The sequence below is a fragment of the Felis catus genome, chromosome A1, assembly GCF_018350175.1.
Source record: "Felis catus isolate Fca126 chromosome A1, F.catus_Fca126_mat1.0, whole genome shotgun sequence".
NCBI lineage: Eukaryota > Metazoa > Chordata > Mammalia > Carnivora > Felidae > Felis > Felis catus.
Window position 1 is genome coordinate 1604185 of NC_058368.1, and position 21833 is coordinate 1626017.

The 21833-nt window shown below is 43.4% G+C and overlaps 1 protein-coding gene and 1 long non-coding RNA gene across 7 annotated transcripts in view; one reads left to right on the forward strand and one right to left on the reverse strand.

Annotated features, from left to right (window-relative positions):
- Positions 1 to 17102: 17102 nt before the first annotated feature.
- On the reverse strand, positions 17103 to 18615 carry LOC109493944. Its single transcript, XR_002148467.3, has 2 exons — positions 18218 to 18615; positions 17103 to 17588 (listed from the first exon to the last, which is right to left on the reverse strand). It is a non-coding gene; the product is annotated as an uncharacterized LOC109493944 (long non-coding RNA).
- Positions 18616 to 18687: 72 nt separating this feature from the next.
- IFT88 (intraflagellar transport 88) overlaps positions 18688 to 21833 on the forward strand; it is a 133228-nt gene continuing 130082 nt past the window's right edge. For 5 of the 6 annotated variants that reach the window (XM_023248958.2, XM_023249092.2, XM_023249016.2 and 2 more), the window contains exon 1: positions 18689 to 18846. The gene's annotated coding sequence lies outside the window, so the exon portion shown is untranslated. Of the gene's footprint in view, positions 18847 to 21833 lie in introns of all 6 variants that reach the window. The other variant, XM_023248988.2, reaches the window with a different exon arrangement.

Sequence of the window (21833 nt, forward strand, 5' to 3'; positions counted from 1 at the left end):
GGTGAATCTAACTCACAAACTTGTTATTGTTGTTGTTTGACCTGTAGATTTTTCTTTAATTGTGAATCTGAATGCTTCTGGAGACAGATCCACGTCTCCGTTATCAACATTGTCAAGCTAGTGGTCACTGGCAGGAATGGCCAGCGAGGGGCTCTGAGACATCAGGAGGGGCCTCACGAGAGAACCCATGTGTATTAGGTAGGCAAGGGCAAGTGCCAGTGAAATTTGAGTCCTTCCTATCTACATAATCCCATTGTACCCACAGTTCCAGGAAGCTTGCATTACGAGAATTCACATTAGTGTTGTTCTCCTAGTGCATGGAGTAATTTCGCTTCATTGTCTCACTCGATCCTCACAATCTTTTAATTGTTGTTTTCTTCATCTGTAAGATGAGAAAACAGGAGGTTCTAAGAGGCAAGTTCAGCAACTTTCATTTATTTAACCTCGTTCGTTAAATACTTACTGAGCACATCCTACGTGCCAGTCACTATTGTGACTCAGTACTGTCCAGCAGAACTTTCTGTAGCGGTAGAAATGTTCAATATCTTCACTGTCCAATATGGTAGTCACTAGTCACACAAGGACACTTGGCTAATGTGGCTGAGGAAATCTATATTTTATTTAATTTTGGTTCATTCTAACTTACATTAAATAGCCACAGGTAGTTGGTGGTTACTGTATTAGGTCAGTTCTATGGTATTGGAGGCAATGGTGAACAAGACAGATAAGGACCCCCAAAATTATCCAAATTATCCAAAATTTCTTCTTCTTTTACAAAGCCAGTGCCCACTTCCTTTTGAAGCTATGACTGCTTCCCCCTGTGAGGGATGACTGCTCTTTTCTCTGAGCAAACTGAGCTTACTGTGAGCATTACAGTAACTTTTAGTCATTCATTCACTCTGTTTTTTATTGTACAATCCACTGTGTTAAGTGATGCTTAATGTTTAGTCTTCTGCTAAATTGTAAGCTTCTTCAGGTTAAGGACTATGCCCCAGTTTTCCTTACTAAGCACTTAATAGGTATACTCTTTAATTATGCTTCTAAAAGCTCTCTTCTGCCTATTTCCAAAAGCAAGAGAAAAAACATATCATTTGCCCCATTTTCTTTCCTGTTCTTTTTTAGGGGTACCTGGGTGATCTCACAATTCACGATAAAACTGCTCCACAAGAAATAGGGGTTTCGTGATCATTCACTGTTACCCAAAAAGACCATAGTTCTGAATGACAGCAAAAAGATTTAAACACACTGCAAAGTGAATCAGGAACTTTTTTTCCTGTGCTGCCTTTTCCTCCTTAATATCACAATAGTTTTGATTCATTTTCTTTTGCAGAACCAAAGACTAAAGACTGTATATGTTGGGGACACTTTTGGGGAGACAGATGTTCCTCAAAATGGAAGAGTTCCTATTTATTTACATTAATCATATGTGTACCCACACTCCCAGGAGATGTATATTATTTATACTATATATCTCATATAATATATTGATACTATTTTTTAATGTTTATTTATTTTGAGAGAGAGAGCATGAGCAGGAGACGGGTAGAGAGAGGTAGAGAGAGAGAAATTTCAAGCAGGCTCCATGCTATCACCACAGAGCCCAATGTGGGGTTTGATGTCACCAACCATGAGATCATGACCTGAGCCAAAAATCAAGAGTCAGATGCCTAACCGACTGAGTCACCCAGGTGTCCCATCTTGATATTATTTTTTTTTAAATATTTTTAACGTGTATTTATTTTTGAGACAGAGACAGAGCATGAACGGGGGAGGAGCAGAGAGAGTGGGAGACACAGAATCGGAAGCAGGCTCCAGGCTCTGAGCCATCAGCCCAGAGCCCGACGCGGGGCTCGAACTCACGAACCGCGAGATCGTGACCTGAGCTGAAGTCGGGCACTTAACCGACTGAGCCACCCAGGCGCCCCCATCTTGATATTATTATTTTAACAAGGAGTCAGCATTTTGGAAGCTGGAACTTCAGTACCTAACATTGATAATTCTTTTTCCTTTTCTTTACCTGTTAAACTGCACTGGTTCACTTTCACTAATAACAGAGATTTGATTTTATACAGGACCGAGAGCAAGTGATAATCAAAGTCATGCCTTTGTATGCATTTTCAACAAACACTTCTTCCTCAAGACACTTATATTTCCCATCTGCTGAAAATAATCATACTGTATTGATTTTGAGATAAGATACTTTACTGCCATCTTCTGGAAAATTGTTCTTATCATTGTTATACATACCAAATCTATGATATCCATAATGTAAATAACACTTCCTTAGATGTGTCTCCCTTGTGCAACGCACAACCTATACAACCATATGTGGCAGAGGTTGTGATGAGAATAATATTGTCTAAGGAGATTCATGTACTTGAATATAATTGTGTCCTAATAGATTGTAGCTCCTTGTCAGAAACTAAGGATTTCATCACTGTTATAATTAAATGTGGCTTCTCTCCAAATGATTTCTGAACTCACTCAGAGAAGATGTCACTCATGGACTTTATCTTTGTCTAGCCTTAGGATTCTGGAGTGGTAGGAAGCAGAACAAGAGAATGGGTGGTGGAGATCCTTGATTTGAAAAGCATGCCAAGCACAAGAGCTTAAATCAACAAGCATGCAGCCTTAAGCAAACAGGACAATTAAGATCTCCACCCCAAGTGACCCTTGATTTTCTTTGTTGGGGCCTCAGGGTCAAAGTCGTTAGGGATAGAGCCACATTTACATGAAAAAGAAAGATTCTCTTGGCCTCTTGGCACAGTTCAGCAATTTTATATACAAGCCACCTCGGAAAGACAAAACCTCCCATCTTTCTAAGCCACTCTCACTTTCCGGTAGCATTAAACTCACCCAAACACAAACCAAAGGAATGGGAAGACTAACAATGTGTCAGTGAAGGGACCTCTAGTTCCTCCTAAGGAGAGTTTTGCAGAGCACGTGTCAATGAAACAAATTCGTTCCTCAGTGTTCTGTATTGTGTATGTATTATATATTGTATATCTGTATAGATAGAAGAGTTTAGAAAACACTAGCAGGTCACTAATGTTCTTTGGACCATGCTTGGGGCTCACGAGCAAATAGAGTTTATTCAAAATTATTTGTAAATGGTGCAATCAGGTGATTTTAATATTCTCTCCACCCTCCCAGTGCTGTCTAATAGAACTTCCTGTGATGCTGGAATCGTCTCCCTGTGTCCTCTCCAACACAGCAGTCACTAGCCGTGTCTGGCTGTTGAGTACTCGAAGGGTGGTTAGTGAGACTAAGGAACTGCATTTTCGTTTTTATTTTATTTTTATTTTTATTTTTTTTCAACGTTTATTTATTTTTGGGACAGAGAGAGACAGAGCATGAACGGGGGAGGGGCAGAGAGAGGGAGACACAGAATCGGAAACAGGCTCCAGGCTCTGAGCCATCAGCCCAGAGCCCGACATGGGGCTCGAACTCCCAGACCGCGAGATCGTGACCTGGCTGAAGTCGGACGCTTAACTGACTGCGCCACCCAGGCGCCTCTCGTTTTTATTTTTTAAATGTGTATTTATTTATTTTGAGAGAGTGAGAGAGCTTGTGTGCACGAGAGCAAGCACGACTGGGGGAGGGCCAGAGAGACGGAGAGAATCCCAAGCAGGCTCTGCCCTGTCAGCACAGAGCCCAATGTGGGGCTGGATCTCATGGACTGTAAGATCATGACCTGAGCTGAAATCAAGAGTCGGATGCTTAACCGACTGAGCCACCCAGGCACCCCTGAATTTTCATTTTGATTTTATTTTGATTATTTTTTTCAGGTTTTTTTTTCATTTTAGTTTAAATTTCATCTTAAATAGTCACGTGTGGCTAATTGTTGCCCTACTAGACAGTGCAGCTTATACATCATCTTCCTTCTGCCAGAAATGCTTTATTTCTGGCTTATCCGTTTGTGAAACCCCTATGAATGAATGAATGAATGAACATGTTATAAGTAGATACCATATATAGCAGATGCAGATCAATGAAAATATATGATGCTGACAAGATAATGCACTTAGTTTCACTGTTTCGTGTCATCAAATATCTGTGTAAAATATTCTAAAAGTTTGGTTACTTGAGTGTTCCTGGTGTGTGTGTGTGTGTGTGTGTGTGTGTGTGTGTGTGTGTGGTTCTGGATGATGAATGACTAGGAGTTTACTTTGGATTGCATGAGGGTTATCGGGTTTTTTCAAAACATATTCCAGCCTTCACTGATCCTACTTTTGAGTTGAAAAGCTAGATTCACATCTGTTATTATGAAACTGATTGGATTACTGATCCAAGCAAGTAGGAAAACTTGACATGTTATACTAGGAAATCAGGCTTTTTGTAAGCAAGTTCTGAAAGCAGAGAAAGGAAAGCCAAAGTGATGGAAATTTACTTTGCACATATCCTGCACAAATGGCCCTTTTAGAAGTCGGCTTTCGTGGGGCACGAAAGCCACGGCTGTAACAACAGTGCAGTGTCTGGGGCTCATGAAAGGGCAGGAGTGTGCTGGTTTCTAAAGAAACCCTTCCATTTGGCCCCCCTTCGCTCCGGGCACAGGCAAGACTACGTAGGCAGCAGAGTGGACTTCGGGTCACCTTTTACTAGTTTCCATCCGTAAAAGTTCTTTCAGTGTTTCTGACAGTATTTTTCCACTTCTTCTCTTTCTCAGCCCCACTCCCCTGTTTAATCAGTAATCACCTGTAACACTGAATACAGATTTATTACCCTAAATCTAGGGCGCTCTACTGGTTCTTGAAAGTGAGAGGTCTGTATAAAGGGGAATTTTACTTTTGAACCCGAAGAAAGATATAGGTTAATACTTAAGAAGTTCTTCTAAACAATAGTGAAAATTCCTTTCAAAGTGAACGTCGGTCCAACTAGCTGGCAATAGCAAGCTGAAATAGAGTCATCCTTGTGACATGTGAAAAGAAGTCGGATAAGATCGGAGCCCAGAAGCAGTTAGTGCCAGGAGAGGCCAAGGCCGGCTCCTCCTTTTACAAGGGACAAGATGCAGTCCTAGAGAAGAAAGGGACTTGCCCAGAGTTACACAGCAGCTCCGCAGCAGTGCTGGAAGCAGAAGCCAGGATCCCTAACTCAGGCGGGTAAGCTTTCTATGGCCAACATGTCTCCACTGTTCTCACCAAAGAACCCCCATGGCAGAGAATGAAGACGCTTCCTTGGGTCAGAGAAGACACCTCCTCCAAACTTAATGTCTCATTGGAGTGCTTTCTTAAGAAAGTATAATCATTTACATTCTGTTTTACAATATATCCATACTTGCGTTAATATAAAATAATATTTGAGGTTCTGGTTCAAGATGGCGATGTAGGAACATCCCGAATTTACCTCCTCTCACGGACATACTGGATCTACAGCTACGTGTGGAACCATTTCCACCGAAAAAAACCTAAAAACCGATGGAGTGACCCCTTCACATCAGGCAAACGCGACAGAAACCACATCGAAGTGGATAGGAAGGCTCAGAGACTTCTGTGCCATCAATCCTTCCCCTGTGTAGCTACCCACAATCGGGAGGGAACTCCCCTGAGGAGTGATGGGTTTTCACCCACACTGGGCACCCTGACTTTTAAAACCAGCACCTTAGAGATGAATCCCCAAAGCATCTGGCCTTGAAGACAAATGAGGCCTTTGCCCAGGAGATCCACAGGCCTGTGGGAACTGAGGAACAGCCCTTAAAGGCCCACCCACAGACTTACCCGTCCCCAGGCCCAACACAGAAGCAGCCCTTTGAAAAGTGCCCAGACTCCATGTGAAAGAGACCTATTTCTTCATTGTAAAGCATTGGCCTGCAGAGCAGAGGCCTGCTGGATACTCTCCAGGGCCAGACGCTGGTGAGCACCACCTTGCACATTCTCTCTCTGCTTTGAGACAGCCGGGAGGCGCCTTTAATCTTCTTTTTCCTCCTTCTTCTTTTTCTTTTCCTTTCTTCCCCCTTTTCTAACTCACATGTGGAGACTCCGTTTTTGCAGCCGCCACCCAGGGGACACCCGTCGATCTGCCTGGCTCTGGAGGCCAAGGGGGCCTTGCGTTCATCGGTCCCATGGGACTGTAACAATTACAGAGACACTTCATGGCAGACTACCGCTCACAGGGCACTGCACAGATAACAGAACCACACCAGTCTTTCTGAGAAAGAGGCCTATTTGCTCATCCAGGAGCTCTGGCCCGCAGGGCAAGCTTTTGGGTTGGTGCACTTACAGGGGCCTACAGAGGGCCTCTCAGGGATCAGAGGCCAGTGGACACAATCTTTGCACTCTCCTTCGGCCTCTTTTCAGTTCACTGGCATTCCAGAAAGGAGCCTATACCTTTGACTAGTGCCCTGATTTTTATGGCTGCTGCCAGGGGACATCTCTGTATCACACAGGATCCAAGTTTATGCTCTCAGGTTCCATGGGACTTCAGCCAATGGAGAAAGAGCTTTTAAACAGCAAGAAACAGCAGACCCAGGAGCTCAGGCCTTCTGTGAAAGTAGCCTGGGGCGCCTGGGTGGCTGTGTGGGTTAAGCATCTGACTTTGACTCAGGTCATGATCTCATGGTTCATGAATTTGAGCCTCGCATTGTGCTCTGGGCTGACAACTCAGAGTCTGGAGCCTGCTTCGGATTCTGTGTCTCCCTTTCTCTGCCCCTCTCCTGCTCATGCTCCCCCCCCCCCCATCTCTCTCTCTCTTTCTCTCTCTCTCTCAAAAATAAACATTAAAAAAGGAAAGTAGCCTTCTAGCTGAGGCACAGGCTTCTAGTTAAACACACATTTAAGGGCTGTCTAACTTTTCTTGAGACCCTAGAAAGTGGGCACATTCTTCCTATTCTCCCTTTGTCGTAACCAGAGCACCAGCAACTCTTAGAGGGAAACTCATACGTGGCCGCTATCTGGTGCCTCAATATTTAAGGCTGCTGCCCCAGGGATACCCCTGGATTGCCTGGATCTGGTGACACGAAGGCTTTCCATTCCTGGGTCCCAAGGGACTATAACAATCAGAGACACTGTTCTTGGCAGGCTGGCCACAGGAAGCTGAATGAACAGCAGATTGAAACATACCCCAAGCTTTCTGTGAAAAAGAAACTGCTTGCTAGTCATGGGGCCTGAAGTTAGGGGCAGGCTTCCTGTTTGGCACACATCTAGAGACTAGGGCGTTGCTCCTGGGGGACACAGGCCAGGGGACATCATCTTTATATTCTCCCTCTGTCCCACTATAGCTCATTGCTATCTCCCAGAAGGAGCTTGTCCATTCATCCAGAGTCCCGATTATTGTGACTGCCACCCAGGAGACACCCCCCAGATCATCTGGCTCTGAAAACCAGTCAGGTTTATGCTTGCAGTCCCACAGGACTGTATATATTTGCATTCTTTAAAAGCTGCTGCCTGAGTGTCTGGCTTCCAATCAGCCTGAATCCAGGTTACCTATTGAGACCTCCCCACCTTGAGGACACTGACTGGTCTTGGCACACCCTCAAATACTGGGCTGTTAAGAATATAATGGGTTTCTTGGAAAATCATGAAGGTTTGAGAGACAACCAAGATCAAACAGAGCAGGGTTGAACAATAACTTGTAGCTCCTACACAAAGCCTACCTTTCAAGATGGAAAGAGTGGCTGTTTCAACTAATTGATTGAAACCAACACAGAAGGTCAAGCAAAATGAAGACACAGGAATATGTTCCAAAGGAAGAAAAAGATAAAATGTCAGAACAAAAGCATTAATGAAACAGAGATAAGTAATACCTGATAAAAAGTTCAAAATAATGTCCATAAAGATGCTCATTGAACCTGGGAGAACGAATGAACACAGTGAGAACTTCATATTGAAGAAATAGAAAATATAATAAAGTTCCAAACAGAAGTCACAGGACGGAAGAATACAGTAGCTGAACTGAAAAAAATACCCTAGAGGGGTTCAACAGTAGACTAGGTGAAGCAGAAGAAAGGATCAGTGAACTCAAAGACAAGGCAGGGGAACTTACCCAATCAGAGGAGCAAAAAGAAAACAAAACAAAAAAAGGATGAACAAAGAGTAAAGATAGTGTAAGGGACTCATGAGACAACACCAAGCAGGCTGCATTCCTATACATTAGAGGAATTCCAGAAGGAGAATAGAGAGGAAGGGGAAGAAAACTGAAGAAATAATGGTTGAAAACTTCCTTACCTGAGGAAAGAAATGGACATTTAGATTCAGAAAGCCCAAAGAGTTCTAAATAAGAGGAATCCAAAGAGACACACACCAAGACAAAATACAATTAAAATGCTAAAAGTTAAAGACAAGGAGAGAATCTTGAAAGTAGCAAGAGAAAAACTTGTTACATACAAGTGAGCCCCCATAAGAATATCATCAAATTTACATTGAAAACTAAAGAAAGCTTATGAAAAAAATTGAAGAAGTCACAAAAAAATGGAAGAATATTCCATGCTCCTGGATACGAAGAACAAATATTGTTAAAATGTCAATACTACCCAAAGCAATCTACATATTCAATGCAATACCTATCAAAATAGCACCAGCATTCTTCACAGAGCTAGAACAAACAATCCTAACATTTGTATGGAACCAGAAAAGACCCAAATAGCCAAAGCAATCTTGAAAAAGAAAACCAAAGTTGGAGACATCACAACTCCAGACTTCAAGCTGTATTACAAAGCTGTAATCATCAAGACAGTATGGTATAAAAACAGACACATCAATGGAACAGAATAGAGAACCCAGAAATGGACCCACAAACGTATGGCCAACTAATCTTTGACAAAGCAGGAAAGAATATCCAATGGAATAAAGACAGTCTCTTCAGCAAGTGGTGCTGGGAAAACTGGACAGCAACATGCAGAAGAATGAACCTGGACCACTTTCTTACACCATGCACAAAACTAAACTCAAAATGGATGAAAGGCCTAAATGTAAGACAGGAAGCCATCAAAATCCTCAAGGTGAAAGCAGGCAAAAACCTCTTTGACCTGGGCCACAGCAACTTCTCACTCGACACATCTCCAGAGGCAAGGGAAACAAGAGCAAAAATAAAAAATTGGGACCTCATCAAAATAAGCTTCTGCACAGGGAAGGAAACAATCAGCAAACCTAAAGACAACTGACAGAATGGGAGAAGATATTTGCAAACGACATAACAGATAAAGGGCTAGTATCCAAAATGTATAAAGAACTTCTATAAAGAACAGATGAAGGGCTAGTATCCAAAATTTATAAAGAACACCGAAAAACAAAAAATCCAGTGAAGAAACGGGCAAAAGACATGAATAGATACTCCTCCAAAGAAGATATCCAGATGGCCAACCAAAACATGAAAAAATGCTCCACATCACTCATCATCAGGGAAATACAAATCAAAACCACAATGAGATACCACCTCACACCTGTCAGAATGGCTAACATTAACAACTTAGGCAATAGCAGATGATGGCGAGGATGCGGAGAAAGAGGATCTCTTTTGCATTGTTGGCAGGAACGCAAGCTGGTGCAGCCACTCTGGAAAACAGTATGGAGGTTCCTCAAAAAACTAAAAATAGAACTAACCTATGACCCAGCAATTGCACTACTAGGTATTTATCCAAGGGATACAGGTGTGCTGTTTCAAAGGGACACAGGAACCCCCATGTTTATAGCAGCACTATCAACAGTAGCCAAAGTATGGAAAGAGCCCAAATGTCCATCAACAGATGAATGGATAAAGAAGATGTGATATCAGATATATATGCCATGGAGTATTACTCGGCAATCAAAAAGAATGAAATCTTGCCATTTGCAACTATGTGGATGGAACTGGAGGGTATTATGCTAAGCGAAATTAGTCAGAGAAAGACAAATACCATATGACTTCACTCATATGAGGACTTTAAGATACAAAACAGATGAACATAAGGGAAGGGAAGCAAAAATAATATAAAAACAGGGAGACAAGGGGCGCCTGGGTGGCGCAGTCGGTTAAGCGTCCGACTTCAGCCAGGTCACAATCTCGCGGTCCGTGAGTTCAAGCCCCGCGTCAGGCTCTGGGCTGATGGCTCAGAGCCTGGAGCCTGTTTCTGATTCTGTGTCTCCCTCTCTCTCTGCCCCTCCCTCGTTCATGCTCTGTCTCTCTCTGTCCCAAAAATAAATAAACGTTGAAAAAAAAATTTAAAAAAAAATAAATAAAAACAGGGAGACAAAATATGAGATACTCTTAAATATAGAGAACAAACAGAGGGTCATTGAAGGGTTGTGGGAGGTGGGATGGGCTATGGGTAAGGGGCATTAAGGAATCTACTTCTGAAATCATCGTTGCACTATATGCTAACTAGCTTGGATATAAAAAAAAAAGAATTAAAAAAAAAAAAAGAATGTTCAGGTCCAGAAATTTTGAGTTGTCTGCAATTCCCTACAAGTAAAATTTTTTATTTGAATATTTTAAAAAACCTTTCAATTTTCTTTTTATAGTTGAAAAAGCTAAGATGAAAATCAAATTTATTCTACACATCCATGGAGGATATGGAGGATGCCAAGAAATATAAGGCATGGCCCCCATGTCCAGAAGCTTACAATGATACATTAGTATGATGATGATGGTGACGATGGTGATACCACCTGAGGGGTTGGAGGCAAAATGCAGACTTGATTTCTTTTAAAATGACAGCTGAGGGGGCACCTGGGTGGCTCAGTCGGTTAAGTGACTAACTTGGCTCAGGTCACGATCTCGCCGTTCACGGGTTTGAGCTGACAGCGCAGAGACTGTGTCTCCCTCTCTCTCTACTCCTCCCCCACTCACACTCTGTCCCTCTCTCTCAAAAATAAATAAACATTTAAAAAATAAAAAAAGTAATAGTAATAAAATGACAGCTGGGATTCCATAATCCTGGAACAGCAAGGACAACTGAGGCACCACTACCCTGAAACAAGCACTTCACACCCACAGTAAAGACTGCCTTCTGACAACACACAGAAATCTGCTTACATGACACTTAGCCAGTTAGCCTGGATATCTCCACGCCTCAGAGACTCTGCTTTCTTTTACTTTTTTAATTTTTTAAAAATGTTTCTTTTTTCGTTTTGAGAGAGAGAGAGAGAGAGAGAGAGAATCCCAAGCAGTCCCTGCACTGTCAGCGCAGAGCCCAATACGGGGCTCAGTCTCACCAAACCTGAGATCATAACCTGAGCTGAAATCAAGAGCCAGACACCCAACCGACTGAGCCACCCAGGTGCCCCAAGACACTCTTCTTTCTTAATAGACACCTAGTTCTCTGAGTCTCATCCTTGGAGCCACATCAGTGAACTCAATTATTAGGCTCTTGTGTGTTGTATACATCAAGAATTGTTGGCAGGCATGAGATTTTAGAGGTAGACTTAAAGCAGAAAGAATGACCCAAGACCAGAGAGAGAAAGAGAGAGAGAGACAGAGAGAGAGAGATTGATTTAAAAGGGAAAGCAGCAAAAGCAAACAAATGCTTTATACCAGCTGTATGAGTAGCATACTTGAGTGATATGCAGCCAGTGTTATTAATTTTATTTTTATGTGTGCCTTTGAGTTGGGTTGCTTTACCATTAGAAGGCCAAGAGCTTGCCTTTTTCATCCTTGGAAAGTCATCAGTCATGATAATGTTCAGTCATTATTTATTTGGCTGATCCCTCTTTGGCAAACAACATAGTACAAAATTAATGGTTGGACTTTAGTGAGCGCTCCCTAGTTATAAATTAGAGTCTCTTACTTGAACTGTGCTTTGTTCATGCTGCCATTTATGATACCCACACTCTCACATCCCCCAGTGCTACCATTAGTGTGGGCACAACTTGAAATACCTCATGCCTCCTTGTGTGTTACACATTAATTTCAACTTGTTAATGACTGTAGGTTTTGTGTTGTGAATGGAATGGGACTCTTTCATTAGGGTAATTTATAATCCAACATCCATGTATTTTAGACAGATTGAAATTATTGGCAGGCTAAAGTTAATTCGTAACTTGCAAGTAAGAGATCTTACAGCTTTAAGCACAAAGTACGATAACTTCTGTTAAACTGTGAGTGTGGGGTCTGTCTACAATTTGTTATCCAAAGATCCTTCCAAAGGCCAAGATGATGACTTCTCCAGACCGGATTGGTGCCAGTTGGAAAAACAGTGTTTTTTTTGTTTTTTTTTTTTTTTTTATTAAGAAATATGAATCTTTTAAGTGGCTCTAAAAGGGGAGAGTACAATATATTTGATGTAGAATATGCAAATTAGGGCTATTCAGTCTTTCTTGCACTTTTCAACACAAAGTGAGCCCCTGAGAAACATCCAGGTAGGAGTATAAATTGGTGCTGTGTCATACAAACAGTAAAAGAAAAGAAGGTTGGAACTTCAGTGATCATATTTTCACAATATTGAGTGGTGATTATCCTCCCAATAAGTAGAAAAAGTATTATAACTGGTTTGTTATTTTAAAGATGAGAAAAAAATTTGTCACTCTGTATTTTCAAGCTAATTTGCTTTTCACTTTTAGGTAGAAAAGAATCATGATACTTTTAAATATGCAACAGACAATGACTGCATTTCATGGTATTTTTCTGGGAAGCTTAGGGGGAAGGTTTTCACAGTGTCTAAATTACTTATTAGAGAAATCAAGTTGTGTCATACTGGGGTGGGAGCCCAGTGGTGAGCAGGACTTGGGTAAACTTTTACAAATAAGTAATAACTATAAAATTGTGCTGTGCGTACTCATAGTGGAAGGTCAACATACTCCAGGCATGCACAGGACCTAACATGAGCTGGGTGTTACGGAGCGAGCTATGTCCCCTCAAATTCATATATTCAAGCCCTAACCCCTAGTGCTTTAGAATGTGACTGTATCTGGCTAAAGAGGTAAGTGGGTTAAAATGAAACCTTTAGGGTGGGTCTTAGTCTAATCTGACTGGTGTCCTTATAAGAAGAGATTAGGACCCACAGAGAGAGACCAGGGGTCTCCCATGCACAGAGGGACATCCCTGTGAAGCCGCAGCCAGGGGCAGCCATCTGCAAAACAAGGACAGCAGCAGCAGGAACCAACCCTATGGGCACTTCGATCATGGACTTCCAGCCTCCAGAACCGTGAGAAAATCCATTTCTGTAGTTTAAACCACCCAGGTTGTGCTATTTTGTTCTTGCAGCCCTAGCAGACGAATACACCAAGGATTAAGGAAGGCAGCCTGGAGGGAGGGGTGGCTAGGCTAAGAGGATGATAGGAAAGGCCCTTTTAGGAAAAGAAAAGGGGCCTAGAGGTAAGAGAGATCATGATACCTGCCAGTGTCTTGAAAGTCGTTAAGTATACCTGGGGCACAATGTGCAAGCGAGGAGGGCAAAAGAAGAAGTGTCATGGACATTTGTCATTTAGGGCTGTCTAACATCTGAACACCCTTTCCATTTTACAAGAATCCCAAAATCGGCGGGAGGAAGCTTAAGGACAAAACATACCCTGTCTTTAAGCTCCCTGGAAGCCAGAACATGTACTGACCTCAACCTAGTCAGCTCATGTTCCCATCTGGGACTTTGACTCTGGATGGAGAAAAATGAAGGACAGGACGGCTAGAAATTGCACACGGGGTCTGTGGTAGAAACTAGTGTCCAGTGGCAAGGAAGAAAGTGCCAGAAACAACAGAGTACAGCTCTGTGGCAGCAAGAGTTCAATGACAAGATGACAGCTATCAAGGCGAGGGCAGGTGATACCAGTAGCAGCAGACTCAGTAAGGTGACCAACTTTCCCAGGCTTGCCCGGGACTTTCCTGGTTTTATAATTAAAAATCCCTCATCCTGGGAACTCCCTAATCCAGAGCAAACCAGGAGGGTTGATTTTGACTGTGACTTATTCCCTGTGACTGTGTCTTATTCCCTGGGCTTCTTTTGTTTTTCCAAGCCTCATTTCTTAACCTCTCTGACAATTCTGCGAGTTGCCTGGTATCTTTCCAAAAAAATTCTTTTCTGCTTGTTAGCATGAATTGGTTTTTCTTGGCTGCAGCAAAGAATCCTGAGTACTCAGACTATGAAGGGCCTTATAAACAACGTTGTGAGTTTAGACTTTGTCCAGAGATCAAGGCAGAGTGGCGAGTGAGGACACCCAAATGTTCTAAGCAGGGAATCCTGTGATCAGATGGTCACTTAAGGATGATCGCTTTGGCTACAGTGTGACAATACATTGAACGAGAGCAAGATGGAAGAGTAAAGAGGAAGCGGAGAGGAGAATTAGGAAGTTACGGTAACCAGACAGACAAGAGAAGATGGCTGCCCAGACGCTCTAGGTGGTAGGGAGATGGAGACCGGGGGAATGCTGGAGAGAAATGTGGCAGGCCAGACAGAATTATTGATGGATGACACACAACACAGACCTTTGAGACAACTGACCTTGAGATCACGAGAGCATCAACCCAATGTCGAAAGCCAGACTGAACATACCCACCCTCCACCACCTTCCACGGAATAAATAATGTCCACAACGCTGGTGCTCATTTGCTGCTGTGCCAGCCACTGCCGATGACCTGAAACTGCCATCAACAGCTGACCATGAAGAAAGGGAACATGGCATTTCTTGCAGCTCCAGCGGAATTCTGTGAGGACTATGTGCCCAAGCCCTCCCAGAGAGGGTCTGGTCTACATCCATCCCCTCTCACATTCCTGTTTTCCTTGGGCCAGTCATTCCAGTCAGCAGCCATACCCTGGCCCACACTGTCCCCAAGTCCACTGGAATTTTCGTCCTGCGCTTGATAGTGTCCCCACATCTTAAAACTCTTTTCCCAGTGCTCTCCCGCCTCTCTGCTTTAATGGGGAAAACTGGCCGTCCTCTGAGGACCATGCTTCCTGTGAAGGCCCGTCAGGTCACTCTCTCACAGCTCAGGGATCTCAGAGTCAGAAAGTAGAGTTAGTAAGTAGCTTCTCCTTGCCTTCCCCACACTGCTTCCAGACCATCAGTTGCCCACCCTCTTGCAAACCTTCTGTGGCTGTGAATCTCAGGCCATACTTTTTTTCAAACCTCTTCCGACTTTCTCCTTCCTTTGCCTCTCCACCCCCCCCCCCCCCCCCCCCCCCCCGCCGCCACTGGCTCAGTATATATACCTTATTCCAGTGACTTCAACTCTGGACTCCTAATCCCGGATGGCTTCCTCCCGATCACACCTATCATCGAATCCTGGGCCTCGTTACCATCTCAACACTGCACTACTTCCAGAATGGCTTGCTCAGAAAGCCTACTCTCCAACCTGTTGCAATTGTTCCTCCAACCCCATCAGCACTTCTGACCTGACTGCTCAACTTTTTTCTTATTCATTAGTTCCCTTCAGTTTGGTTCCCTTATTATTCGTATTCAATTTCACATCTACCATTATAACTCGTTTTTCCCTCTGCCCTTTCTTTGCAACTGACTAATGAATTCCAACCCTGGATGAATCCTGCCATTGCCTTTTTCTATGTCTGTACTTAATGAAAATCCAATGGAGAAAATGGGACTGGGAGAGTACCAGACAACAGGGTAGATGAGCATCAATACCAATTCATGATCATCAAGGTCGACAGAGCACACACACTTCCTAAGCAGTATTACTGTATTTCTCTAGTTAGTGTGTTCTCTTTTCTGCTCACTCTATACCTTCTCCCCTTTTTGCAAAAGTCCCAGTCCCCTTAGTCTCAGCTACCTCTCCTGCATCCTCAAACTCTTTCTACTGGATTATTTCCATTAGCAATCAGGCATGCTCTAGTATCTTCCATTTTATTTATTTATTTATTTATTTATTTATTTATTTATTTATTTAAATGTTTATTTATTTTTGAGAGAGACAGAGACAGAATGAGAGTGGGTTAGGGGCAGAGAGAGAGGGAGACACAGAATCGGAAGCAGGCTCCAGGCTCTGAGCTGTCAGCACAGAGCCTGACGCGGGGCTTGAACTCACGAGCCGTGAGATCATGACCTGAGCCGAAGTTGGACGCTCAACCAACTGAGTCACCCAGGTGCCCCAAGTATGTTCCATTTTAAAAAACAAACCAACAAAAACTCTACTTGGCCTCCGAAACCCCTTGCCGTCCAGTACTGCCTTACCTCTCTCTTCCCATTCACAGTCAGGCTTCCTCAGTTTCAATAACCAGTCACTACTTTACCACCAGTGACCATTAAATTTGGCCCAGTCTTCTATACTACCATTCGCTGAAAGGGCTCTTGCTACATCAACAGTGACCTTCATACTGCCAGATACAACTGGCTTGATCTCTTATCAACATGGAACATCATTGTCCATCCCTTCTTTTTGACTCAGTTTCTTTCTTAGCTTCTCTTGCTTTCATTTTCCCGGTTTTGCTTCAATGTGTCAGGACACTAACGAGAATCATTAGGGGATCCTTTTCTATAAAACCATTAAATTGTAAGTTTCTAAGCCTAAGTTCTAGGCTCTCTTTTCTTGTCCCTCCACATGCTCCTCCCCAGTAACAACCTCACCCACTCCCAGGCTTCAAATCCATCAATTTTGGGAGGCTGTGAATACCACATGTATACCTCCAGATGGAATCTCTTCTCTGAGCTTTATGTCTATATATACACTTGCCCACTCAAACACCTCTATTTGCACATTTTACAGATATCTGAAACTCAACATGTTCATGTTCAAAATTAATTTCCTTTCTCAAATTTGCTTCTCCCCTAGTGTTCTCCACATTAATAAGTGGCACTGGCTTTTCCCCTGTTGCTTATGCCGAACATAAGATTCATGCTTGTTGTTCTCATTCACCCCTGCCTCTATATGTGATTCATTACAAGCCCTGGCAATTCATTCAATAAATATTATCGACAGCCAACTACTTTCAGGCACTTCCCTGGGCACTAGGGTATAGTCTACAACAAAAAAGACAAAATCTCTGTCCTCTGGAGCTTTGAGATATACAAGCTACGTGACCCTAACATTTTGTCTGGCAATATAGGTGTACGTGCAATAAGTACACGTGCAATAATGAACGAGATGATTGACCACTCTCTGGGTAAGTAACTGTATCATGCTTAAAGAGCAGCCAAATATAAAGGAACTTGAATTTGTTTCCAATAGGTTGTGTGTGTGTGTGTGTGGGAAGGCTAGAAATGTATAGCCTGGAGACCTAAAGAGATAACAAAAATTGTCTTATATACAACAACTTGAGCAAAGGGTTATACAGTGTTCACTAATTAATTCAACAAATATATAATAAACATATGCTTTAAGCTAAACATTGCAGCTTGATGAAAAATTGTGTAAGAGTTTACCCTCTTTCCAGGCTAACAAGCTAACACAGCTTCCTAAGTGCTGGCAGAAAGTACTGGGATCAGAGACAGAGGACTTTGATTATTCACAGCACAGCAAGCAGCCTGAGCTTCGTATTCTCTTCAGTTCTCCTTGCCTCCCAGGTCCCGTGATGGTAGTCCAGGCGGGTGCTGCACATGCGATGGGTTTGTATCACTGCTGAGGAAGCCTGAGCTTAGGAAACTTCAGTCTTTCATCATGGACTTCAGGCCAAAGTGTCTAGGCTTTGCCTCAGAGGGCGACATTAAATCTTCAATATACTTGACAGCAACAAATCTGGCTTTGGCATTGGAGGGAGACGGTCATCTCATTCTTCCAAAGCTGTTTCCTTTACAAATATCCTTGAAGAAATAGTTCTATTGGTCAGAGTGCTCCACAGAAAGAGAACCCAAAGAATGCATATATAAAGACTTATTTTAAGGAATTGACTTCTGTAATCGTGGGACTGACAAGTCCAAAATCTGCGGGGCAGGCCAAAACGCTGCAGACCTAGGGAAGAGATGATGTGGCAGCTGGGGTCTGAAGGCATTCCAGAGGCAGAATTCCCTCGTCCTCCAGGGACCTCAGTCTTCTCTTGAGTCTGCCAACGGATTAGGTGAGGCCCACCTGCATTTCAGAGGGTAATCTGCTGTATCCAAAGTCTAGTACATCTTAAAAAATCCTCACTGCAACACCTCCACTGCTGTTTGACAAAAAAACTAGGTACTACGGACTAGTCCAGTTGACTCATTAAATTAACCGCCACAGTAGTCCAGAGATGATCATTAAAAAATTGTCTCCCAACGTATACTTAATGTTTGAAATTCATTAATTACAGTGTCTACATTTCCCCTGCATGATCCCCATTAATCTTCAAAATTTAAAACTAATGATATTAAACAATTATGAATTTCTCATTCATACTGTGCCTTATTAAATTTTACTACGAACCTGGTTCTGGGTAGTTGGGACACAGAGTTTCAGTTCTTACCCTTTAAGGCACTCATCAGACAAGAGTACATTAAGAGCTTGGATAAGGTGTGCACAGCACGCTGTGGGAACACCTAATGCGGACATCAGGAAGGAGAAAAGGAAGGAGCCGAGGCCTCGAAGACAGGCATCTGATCTGAGTCACTTCACAGGGTGACCAAAGGGAGCCCATGATGACACGGAACACTGGCTTCCGAGCTCACAACATCTGCGTGGTGGCTCCAGCAGATATTTTATAATAACCTCGTCTCATCCCTGGGTAATCCTTCCGGCTGATTTCATCAGGCTTTACAGACTGTGGACTTCTTTCCTCCCAAGTACTCCAAGCAGAGGCGGCGCAACGGAGGCCCCCTCCTACCCCTTCCACGCCCGCTGCCCGCGCCTCTACCCGCGTCCGGCTCCCGGCGGCCACGCCCCTTTCCGCCCCCGCCCCTCCTCGCTCCTCTCCGGTTCCGCCCCCTCCTCCTCCTCCCCCGCCCTGGCGCGGAGGATTGTGGGAGCCGCTTCCTTGGATTCCGCGCGTGGCAACGGCTTGGCGCCGAGCTCTGGCCTACGCGGCTTAGTAGGTTGTCGAGAAAGCCGCGTCGTCCCCGCTAGACTCGCGGCCGCCCCGCTCCCCCTCACCGCGAGGTAGGAGAAGGGCCTCGGGACTAAGAGCGCCAGGGGCCGGCGCGGGCGGCGAGGCGCGGGGCCCGCGGCGGGCGGCTGTCCCGAGGCCGGCCCCTCGCGGCACGCCCCCGCGCGGGTCACCGCGCGCGGCGCGGGGAGGGGGCTTCGTTTGCGGAGGGGCTCTGCCCCGCCCACCGGCTCTTCCTCCCGTCCCGGCCAGTCCAGGCCTTTGCAGGCCCCGCAGAAACGCGGCGGTCGGTTCGCGGACGTGGATTCCCGTGGCGGGCGAGCTTGTGTTGCCCCCCTTAGCGGGGCGGGGCAGTGCCGCCCCGCGCCGGATGGCTGTCCCGAACCGCAGTCCCACGGCAGCCGGGAGATTCGAACCCAGATTAGACCTGGCTACTAGCTGTTGAGTTTCATAGCGGATGACACCGCGAACGTTCCTGTGTGTGTGTGCGTGTGTGTGTGTGTGTGTGTGTTGTGCAAAGCTTTTGAGATTTTCTCATGCAAGGTTTAATTCGTGAAATAATAACACACCAGAAGGCGTAAACCTGTACTCAGTCGCACAAAGATGAAACAGAATTCCAGAGACTTGAAGGATTGTTTTTCCAAGATTCTTTCTAGAGCTAAAATTCCACTTTTCCTTTTACCGGGTGGATTTTCTGGTTGTGAGCTTTTGCGGAACTACAGCAGGCATCTTGGATGTAGACTGTTCGGCATAGTCAATAGAAGAGCATCATAAAAAAAATAACTTCAACATTAAAAAAAAGGGGTGTTACTGGCATTTAATGTGTATCCCCAGATTGTTTCAACACGAATAGCTTGTTACGTGTGCACACTGCTTTTGAAAACCCTAAATTGTATTTGTTCTGCCACCCCCAGCTATATCACCTATGGGTGCTTCACTTCATCTTTCCTGGCCTCACTTTCTACATCTTCAGAATTAATTTGCTCAATCGAGGTCTGTTCAGCAAAAGTCTCAGATGTAAACCAATTCCAGTGTGGTTGCAACCCAGCAAGAAGGATATCTGCTTCTGAAAGTTGCTTGTTTTCATGACATGCATGTAAGCTGAACTGACCTAAATAGGGCTCATAATCAGCCCTCCTTTAGCGTAGTAGTCCTCAGAACAGCGTCATCAGCAGCACTTGGGAACTTGCTGGAAATGCACATCGCCAGGGATAAAGGCCGTGGTGATGACTCCCACCCAGGACTTAAGGAATCTCAAACTCTGCTGGTGGGGGAGTAACAATGTGTATTTTAACAAGCCCCTAGGTTTGTCATGCATGTTAAAGTTGGAGAACCACTGGTTTAGCATTATCTAGTTAAAATATTTTCTATATCTTATACCAGTGACTTTTATTTAAAAAAATTTTTTAAGTGTGTGTTTTTTTTTAAACTTTATTTATTTTGAAAGAGAGAGAGAGTGAGGGCGGGGTAGAGAGAGAGGGAGAGGAAGAATCCACACTGTCACTGTCGGCGCTGAACCCCAAGATGATGATTTGAGCGGAAATCCAAGAGTTGGAAACTTAACCAACTAAGCCACCCATGCACCCCTATTTTTAAAACTTTTATTTACTGAAGTATAGTCAACATACATATTATATTAAAAAATTTTTTTTAATGTTTATTTTTGAGAGAAAGGGAGAGGGAGAGAGAGCACACATAAGCGGGGGAGGGGCAGAGAGAGAGAGAGAGAGAGAGAGAGAGAGAGACAGAATCTGAAGCAGGCTCCAGGTTCTGAGCTGTCAGCATAGAGACTCGAAATCACAGACTGTGCAAGATCATGACCTGGGCTGAAATCCGACGCCCAGCCAGCTGAACCACCCAGGCGCCCCGTGACACTTTCATTTGAAATTTGCATGCATTGCAGAATGATCACCGCAATCTAATTACCATCTGTCACCAGAGTTACTACAATATTATGACTATGGTCTGTATGCTGTAATTTACATCCCTATGACTTATTTATTTTAGGACTGGGAATTTGTATACCAGTGACTTTTAATACCTTTGATGGTATTTGGAATAAACGTTTCTATCTGATATTTTTTCTCCCATAGTAGTGAATTTTCATCTTTAAAAAGTAATGAAAAATTAACTCAAGACCTAAATGTAGGAGTTAAACCATAAAATTGTTAAAACAAGTGTAAATCTTCTTAACCTGGGGTTAGGCAGTGGTTTTTTCAGATGAGACACTAAAAGCACGAGCAAAGAGAAAATGGATAAATTATACATCATCAAAATTCAAATGACACTTCAAAGGGTGGTATCAAGAAAATGAAAGATAAAATATTTGCAAATCATAAATCTGGTAAGGGCTAGTATCCAGAATATATAGCTTTAATAACATAGATAAGACAACCCAATTTTTAAAAATGGGCAACGCATCTGAGAAGACATTTCTCCAAAGAGGTATACAATTGTCAATAAGCATATGAACTGATGCTCAACATCATTAGTCATCAAGGAAACGAAAATCAAAACCATAGAGATACCGTTTCATACTCATTAGAATGGCCATGGGGACATTAGCAAGTGTTAGCTGGGACATGGAGAAATCTAAACCTTCATACATTGCTGGCAGAGTGTGAAATGTGCAGCCACTTTGGAAAAGTCTAGCAGCTCCTCCAAGAGTTAAACGTAGAGTTGCCATATGACTCAATGCCATTCCTAGGTATACACTCAATATGAATAGAATTGAAAATTTATGTTCGCACTAAACGTACACACATGTTCATAGCAGCATTATTTATAATAGATATAAAGTGAAACAATCCAGCTGTCCATTAACTAATAGATAAAATATTGTATATGCATACAATTTAATATTATTGAGCCATAAAAAGGAATGAAGTACTGATGCATGCTACAACACGGATAAACCTTGAAAACATGCTAAGTGAAAGAAACCAGTCAAAAGGCTACATATTGGATGATTCCATTTGATTGATGAAAAAAATTTGATTGATGATTCCATATGAAATGTTCAGAATTGGCAAATCCATAG